Source organism: Panthera uncia, assembly GCF_023721935.1.
Source record: "Panthera uncia isolate 11264 chromosome C1 unlocalized genomic scaffold, Puncia_PCG_1.0 HiC_scaffold_4, whole genome shotgun sequence".
Lineage (NCBI taxonomy): Eukaryota > Metazoa > Chordata > Mammalia > Carnivora > Felidae > Panthera > Panthera uncia.
In genome coordinates, this window is record NW_026057585.1 from 64,554,834 (window position 1) to 64,564,027 (window position 9,194).

The window sequence follows — 9,194 nt, forward strand, 5'->3', positions numbered from 1 at the left end:
CACAGAAAGGATAAACCCAAAGACATCTAAACCAAAACATAGAGTTAAACTTTTGGAAACTAAAGACAAATTAAAAATCTTGAAAACAGGGGGAGAGAAACAGTACCTTGCCTATCAGATAAAAACAATTCAAATGACAATGGATTTCTCATTGAAAGTCAAGGGAGTCAGAAAGTAGTGACACACCACTTTTAAAATACTAAAAGAAACAAACTCTGAACCCAGAATTATATATCTGGTAAAAATACCCTTTAGGAATGAAGGGAAAATCAAGACATCCTCAGATACAGGAAAACGAAGAAGTTGTCACCAACTGTAAGAATGGTTAAAAGAGTTCTCTAAACAGGAAGGAAGGGACTAAAAAAAGCAAGCTTGGAGCATTAAAAAGGATGAAGAAATATGGTAAAGAAAAATAAAATTAATTAGCTTTTCTTCTTTTTTTGAGGTTTCTAAAACATGCTTGACAACTGAAGCAAAATGTTTAACAGTGACGTGGTTATACATGTATGTACAAGAAATATTTAAGACATTATAAAGGGGGGAGTGTAAAGGAAAACAAAGGACAATATGGTTTCTATACTCCCTTCAAACTAATAAATTGACATCAGTAGACTGTGATAATTTATGTATGTATGATGTAATACTTCGAACAATCCCTAAAAAAACTACACAAAGAGATGCATGATAAATAAATAAAAATGGAATTCTAAAAATATTCAAGCAATCCATAGGAAGGCAGGAAAGGAAAATACAAAGACAAAAAACAGGACAAACAGAAAATAAAAAATAAAACGACAACTTACACTCTAAAATATCAATAATTACCTTAAATGTAAATGGTCTAAATACAAATCAATAGACAGAAATGGTCACAGGCACCTGGGTGGCTCAGTCAGTTAAACGTCCATCTTCGGCTCAGGTCATGATCTCACAGTTTGTGAGTTTGAGCCCTATACCGGACTCTGTGCTAACAGCTCAGAGCCTGGAACTTGCCTGGGTCTCCCTTTCTCTCTGTGCCCCTCCCACGCTCGTGCTTTGTCTCTGTGTCTCTCAAAAATGAATAAACATTAAAATTTTTTTAAATAGATATAAATGGTCAGAGTGAATTAAAAACACAACCCAACTATTCTATAAGAAACTCACTTCAAATATAATGATATAGTCAGGTTGACAGTAAAAGAACAGGGGAAAAAGACATCATACAAACATCAATTAAAAGTAGTAAGTAGTAGGGTTCCCAGCCACTACAGTGGCCACAGTGACTTGCTCACACCAGTGCCACCTATAGTTTGCTGAGCTCCAGCCTAAGAGGGGTAAGTAAGGAGGTCTCTACACCATGACTCCTACAAAGCCAACTGCAAATCCACTAGTGGTAAAGTACCGAGGAAGCAACTGGATACAAAAGCTGCTCTCAAGAGTGGGCCCTCTACTGGAGAAGTGAAGAAACCTGTTACAGGCCTAGTACTGTGGCACTCTGTGAAATTAGCCATTATCAGAAGTCTACTGAACACTTCTGATAACCAAACATCCTTTCCAGCGGTTAGTACAAGAAATTGCTCAGGACTTCAAAACAGATACGTGTTTCCAGAATGCAGCTATTGGTGCATTTCAGGAGGCAAGTGACGCCTATCTGGTGGGCCATTTTGAAGAAACCACCATTTGTACTATCCATGCCAAACAAGTAACAATCATACCACAATAAATCCAGCTAGCACATAGCATAAGTGGAGAACATGCTTAAGAATCCACTATGATAGAGAGGAAGAGCCAAGATGGCGGAACAGCATGGAAGTTTCTTGTGTGTCTCGAGGCCATGAAATACAGCTGGACCAACACGAAACCATCCTACACACCTACAACACTGATTGGAGGATTAACACAACAATCTGCACAACCTGAACCACAGAATTCAGCAGGTACGCGCCGCGGAGAGGTGAATTTGGGGAGCAAGAAGCCGTGAAAAGTAGGGAACCGCTTTTGAGGGTGGAGAGAGGATGGAGACGGAGGACAGGGGGAGCATACTGGAAAAGCACCCCTTTTGGGGAGGGGTGCTTTTCCAGTATGCTCCCCCACTCCCCAAAAGCAGCTGGCGAGAAAGTAGAAAACTGGAAACAGCCACAGGGACTAAACTAAAAAGGGAGAAAGGAGAAAGGAGAAAGGAGAGGGTTTAAATTCCATTAAGACTGTAAACAAAGAGAGCACAAAGGCTGCAACTCTGCAGCCCGATACCTGGTGGTGCTCTGGTGGGAAAGGCGAATCCTCAGGAACAGAGTGGGGTCCGGGAGGTTCTTGGGCCACATGGGGAAATGAGGTTCCACTGATGGAAGGACATTTGGTAGAGATTGTTGAAGCCACCTGGTCCCAGCAGACCCCAGAAGGCGGCCACATTCGCTGGTGCTGGGGCAAGTTCGTTGAGGGTGAAGCCTGGTGCCAGATGTGTGTTGTGATTTTCCATAATCCCTGAAACGCTGCTGCTACACTACCTCGTGAACTTTTTCTGGGGCGGGCTGGCACCTAGCCGTAGTCTCCGGACACCACCAGCAGCAGGGTCCAGAGGACATTCCTGGATGCAGCCGACATTCGGCCATTGCTCATTCGGCCATTGCTCGGTGAGACCCTCAGTGAGATCCGTTTGCAGAACGGATCAAAGCCGCAGTCCTTCAGAAGTAAGGGGCCAGGGAAAACAGCCGCATCTGAGACAAAACTTGCGAGAGAGGTACTGCCTGGGGCCTGGTCACGGAGAGTGAAAAAGCAGGGAGTGGATGAGAGTCGAAGACGGGACGGGTGCGCGGTTGCTGATCCTGGAGAACAAACTGGGTACCTGGGTGAGGCCATGTAAATGCTCCCGCGCATGCGCATATGCACCTACATGCACTGCAACAATCCACCCCAGTAGGCCAGCAGCACCATCTAGTGGAGAGCAGAGCTGTTACACTGAGCCCCGCCCAACTGGGCCAACTTTGCTCTTCAAGAACACAAGTCTCACCACCGGCTTAATTTATGGAGTATAAAGAGCTACATAGACTGACTTCTAGGGGAAAATGAAGCAATTTCAGTCCAACTTTAATCTGTTAGCAGGTTCATCTATACAATTCTCTTTCTTGATTTTTCTTTTCTTTCTTTTTATCTTTTTCTCTTTTACAATTCTATTTTTCTTAAATTCAGAAAGAGAAAAAAATCATTTTTATTTTAAATTTTTACTAAAAATATTTTTCTTTAATTTTTATTACTATATTTTTTACTTTTGTGCAAATTTTTTCAAATTCTACTTTACTTCCATCATTTTATTTCAGTCTACTTCAGTGTATTCAACGTTTCAAATTTTCAAACAATTTCCTTTTTCTTTCTTTTTCTTTCACTCTTTTTTGTTTCTTTTCTTTTTCTTGAATGCAGAAAGATAAAAACTTCATTTTTACTTTCAATTTCTATTAAGAATATTTTAATTTAATTTTTATTACTATTTTTTATTTTTATATAAATTTTTTCAAATTCTATTTTACTTCCATCATTTTATTTTAGTCTACTACAGTGTATTCACTTTTTCAAATTTTTGAATGATTTCTTTTTTTCCCCACTTTTATCTTTTTCTCCTTTTCCTTTATTTTCTTTTTTCTTAATACAGAAAAAGAAAAAAATCATGTTCTTTTTAATTATTAATATATTTTTATTTAATTTTTTCTTACTATATTCTTTACTTTTGTGTATATTTTTTCAAATTCTATTTTACCCCCATCATCTCACACTAGTCTACTTCAGTGTATTCACTATTTCAAATTCTCAAACGATTTCCTTTTTTTTCCTCATGCCCCGCCCCCTTTATTTCTTCTCTAATCTTTCAAACCACTTTCAACACCCAGACCAAAATACACCTAGGATCTAGCATCATCTATTTGATTTGTGTGTGTGTGTGTGTTTAATTTTTAATTTTAATATTTTTTAATTTTAATTTTTTTAATTTCAATTTTTCTACTTCATTAATTCATTTTCTCCATTCAAAATGACAAAACGAAGGAATTCACCCCAAAAGAAAGAGCACAAAGAAATGACAGCCAGGGATTTAATCAACACAGATACAAGCAAGATGTCTGAACCAGAATTTAGAAGCATGATAATAAGAATACTAGCTGGAGTTGAAAATAGATTAGAATCCCTTTCTACAGAGATAAAAGAAGTAAAAACTAGTCAGAATGAAATAAAAAATGCTATAACTGAGCTGCAATCACAGATGGATGCAGCAGCGACAAGGATGGATGAGGCAGAACAGAGAATCAGCGATAGAGGACAAACTTATAGAGATAATGAAGCAGAAAAAAAGGGGGAGATTAAGGCAAAAGAGCATGACTTAAGAATTAGAGAAATCAGTGACTCATTAAAAAGGAACAACATCAGAATCATAGGGGTCCCAAGGGGGAAGAGAGAGAAATAGGGGTAGAAGGGTTATGTGAGCAAATCATAGCAGAAAACTTTCCTAACCTGGGGAAAGACAGAGACATCAAAATCCAGGAAGCACAGAGGACCGCCAGTAGATTCAACACAAACCGACCATCAACAAGGCATATCATAGTCAAATTCACAAACTACTCAGGCAAGGAGTGAATCATGAAAACAGCAAGGGAAAAAAAGTCCCTAACATACAAGGGAAGACAGACCAGGTTTGCAGCAGAACTATCCACAGACACTTGGCAGGCCAGAAAGGAGTGGTGGGATATATTCAATGTGCTGAATCAGAAAAATAAGCAGCCAAGAATTCTTTATCCAGCAAGGCTGTCATTCAAAATGGAAGGAGAGATTAAAAGTTTCCCAGACAAACCAAAATTAAAGGAGTTTGTGACCATTGAACCAGCCCTGCATGAAATTTTAAGGGGGACTCTCTGAGGGGAGAAAAGATGAAAATATATATATAAAATAAATGAATACTAAAAGAAACAAAGATTAGAAAGGACCAGAGAACACCACCAGAAACTCCAACTTGACAAGCATCATAATGGCCATCAATTCATATCTTTCAGTACTCACTCTAAATGTCAATGGACTCAATGCTCCAATCAAAAGACATAGGGTAACAGAATGGATAAGAAAACAAATCCATCTATATGCTGTTTACAAGACACCCACTTTAGACCTAAAGACACCTTCATATTGAAAGTAAGGGGATGGAGAACCACCTATCATGCTAATGGTCAACGAAAGAAAGCCGGAGTAGCCATACTTATATCAGACAATCTAGACGTTAAAATAAAGACTGTATCAGGACATGCAGAAGGGCATTATATCATAATCAAGGGGTCTATACCAAGAAGACCTAACAATTGTAAACATTTATGCGCCAATTGTGGCAGCACCCAAATATATAAATCAATTAATCACAAACATAAAGAAACTCATTGGGGGTGCCTGGGTGGCTCAGTCGTTTAGCGTCCGACTTTAGCTCAGGTCACGATCTCGCGGTCCGTGGATTCGAGCCCCACGTTGGGCTCTGGGCTGATGGCTCAGAACCTGGAGCCTGCTTCTGATTCTGTGTTGCCCTCTCTCTCTGCCCCTCCCCCGTTCATGCTCTGTCTCTCTCTGTCTCAAAAATAAATAAACGTTAAAAAAATTAAAAAAAAAAGAAACTTATCGATAGTAATACCATAATAGTAGGAGACTTCAACACCCCACTCACAGCAACGGACAGATCATCCAATCAAAACATCAACAAGGAAACAATGGCTTTGAATGACACACTGGACCAGATGGACTTAACAGATATATTCAGAACATTTCATCCTAAAGCAGCAGAATATACATTCTTCTCCAGTGCACATGGAACGTTCTCCAGAAGAGACCATATACTGGGACACAAATCAGCTCTCAGCAAGTACAAAAAGATCAAGATCATATCCTGCATATTTTCAGACCACAACACTATGAAACTCGAAATCAACCACAGGAAAAAATTGGAAAGGTAACAAATACTTGGAGAATGAAGAACATCCTACTAAAGAATGAATGGGCTAACCAAGCAGTTAAAGAGGACATTAAAAAGTATATGGAAGCTAATGAAAATGATAACACCACAACCCAAAACCTCTGGGACGCAGCAAATGCGGTCATAAGAGGAAAGTATATAGCAATCCAGGCCTTCCTAAAGAAGGAAGAAAGATCTCAGATACACAACCTAAACTGACGCCTTAAGGAGCTGGAAAAAGAACAGCAAATAAAACCCAAAACCAGCAGAAGACAGGAAATAATAAAGATGAGAGCAGAAATTAATGCTATCGAAACCAAAAACACAGTAGAACAGATCAATAAAACCAGAAGCTGGTTCTTTGAAAGAATTAACAAAATTGATAAACCACTAGTGAGTTTGATCAAAAAGAAAAAGGAAAGGACCCAAATAAATAAAATCAAGAATGAAAGAGGAGAGATCACAAACAACACAACAGAAATAAAAACAATAATAAGAGAATACTATGAACAATTATATGCCAATAAAATGGGTAATCTGAAAGAAATGGACAAACTCCTAGAAACATACACACTACAAAAACTGACAAAGGAAGAAATAGAAAATTTGAACAGACCAACAACCAGTAAGGAAAATGAATTAGTAATCAAAAATCTGCCAAAAAACAAGAGCCCAGGGCCAGATGGCTTTCCAGGGGAATTCTACCAAACATTTAAAGAAGAGTTAACACCTATTTTCTTGAACTGTTCCAAAAAATAGAAATGGAAGGAAAACTTCCAAACTCTTTCTATGAAGCCAGCATTACCTTGATTCCAAAACCGGACAGAGACCCCACTAAAAAGGAGAACTATAGACCAATTTCCCTGAATGAACGTGTATGCAAAAATCCTCAACAAGGTATTAGCCAACCAGATCCAACAATACATTTAAAAAATTATTCACATGACCAAGTGGGATTTATACCTGGGATTCAGGGCTGGTTCAATATCTGCAAAACAATTAACGTGATTCAGCACGTCAATAAAAGAAAGGACAAGAACCACATGACCCTCTCAATAGATGCAGAGAAAGCATTTGACAAAATACAGCATCCTTTCTTGATAAAAACCCTCAAGAAAGTAGGGATAGAAGGAGCATACCTCGAGATCATATAAGCCATATATGAATGAGCCAACGCTAATATCATCCACAATGGGGAAAAACTGAGAGCTTTCCCCCTAAGGTCAGGAAGAAGACAGGGATGTCCACTCTCACCACTGTTATTCAACACAATATTTGAAGTCTTAGCCTCTGCAATCAGACAACACAAAGAAATAAACAGCATCCAAATCAGCCACGAGGAAGTCAAACTTTCACTTTTTGCAGATATGATACTCTATACGGAAGACCCAAAGATTCCACCAAAAAAACTGCTAGAACTGATCCATGAATTCTGCAAAGTTGCAGGATATAAAATTAATGCACAGAAATCGCTTGCATTCCTATATACCAACAATGAAGCAACAGAAAGAGAAATCAAGGAATCGATCCCACTTCCAGTTGCACAAAAAACCATAAAATACCTAGGAATACATCTAACCAAAAAGGTGAAAAATCTATGCACTGAAAACTATAGAAGCTTATGAAAGAAATTGAAGAAGACACAAAAAATGGAAAAAGATTCCATGCTCCTGGATAGGAAGAACAAATATTGTTAAAATGTCTATACTACCCAAAGAAATCTACACATTCAATGCAATCCCTATCAAAGCAACACCAGCACTCTTCACAGAGCTAGAACAAATAATCCTAAACTTTGTATGGAACCAGAAAAGACCCCAAATAGCCAAAGCAATCTTGAAAAAGAAAACCAAAGCAGGAGGCATCACAATCCCAGACTTCAAACTATAGTACAAAGCTGTAATCATCAAGACAGTATGGTACTGGCACAAGAACAGACACTCAGATCAATGGAACAGAATAGAGAATCCAGATATGGACCCACAAACATATGGCCAAATAATCTTTGACAACGCAGGAAAGAATATCCAGTGGAATAAAGACAGTCTCTTCAGCAAGTAGTGCTGGGAAAACTGGAGAGTGACGTGCAGAAGAATGAACCTGGATCACTTTCTTACACCATACACAAAAATAAGCTCAAAATGGATGAAAGACCTCAATATAAGACAGGAAGCCATCAAAATCCTCAAGGAGTAAGCAGGTAAAAACCTCTTTGATCTTTCCCGCAGCAACTTCTTACTCAAGAAGTCTCCGGAGGCAAGGGAAACAAAAGTAAAAATGAACTATTGGGACCTCATCAAAATGAAAAGCTTCTGCACAGCAGAGGAAACAATCAGCAAAACTAAAAGGCAACTGACAGAATGGGAGAAGATATTTGCAAATGACATATCAGATAAAGGGTTAGTATCCAAAATCTATAAAGAACTTATTAAACTCAACACCCAAAAAACAAATAATCCAGTGAAGAAATGGGCAAAAGACATGAATAGACACTTCGCCAAGAAAGACATCCAGATGGCCAACCGACACATGAAAAAATGCTCAACATCACTCGTCATCAGGGAAATACAAATCAAAACCACAATGAGATACCACCTTCACCTGTCAGAATGGCTAACATTAACAACTCAGGGAACAACAGATGTTGGCGAGGATGTGGAGAAAGAGGATCTCTTTTGCACTGTTGGTGGCAATGCAAGCTAGTGCAGCCACTTTGGAAAACAGTATGGTGGTTCCTCAAAAGACTCAAAATAGAACTACCCCATGACCCAGCAATTACAGTACTAGGCATTTATCCATGGGATACAGGTGTGCTGTTTCGAAGGGACACACGCACCCCCATGTTTATAGCAGCACTATCAACAACAGCCAAAGTATGGAAAGAGCCCAGATGTCCACTGATGGATGAATGGATAAAGAAGATGTGGTATATATATATATATATATATATATATATATATATATGAGTATTACTCAACAATCAAAAAGAATGAAATCTTGCCATTTACAACTACGTGGGTGGAACTGGAGAGTATTATACTAAGTGAAATTAGTCAGTCAGAGAAAGACAAAAATCATATGATTTCACTCCTATGAAGACTTTAAGAGACAAAACAGATGAACATAAGGGAAGGGAAACAAAAATAATATAAAAACAGGGAGGGGGACAAAGCATAAGAGACTCATAAATATGGAGAACAAACTGAGGGTTACTGGAAGGGTTGTGGGGGGGGATGGGCTAAATGGG

General features: G+C 38.6%; 1 pseudogene; it reads left to right on the top strand.

Annotated features, from left to right (window-relative positions):
- The first annotated feature begins 257 nt into the window (after positions 1 to 257).
- On the top strand, positions 258 to 1,906 carry LOC125913679 (histone H3.3A-like; annotated as a pseudogene).
- Positions 1,907 to 9,194: the final 7,288 nt, after the last annotated feature.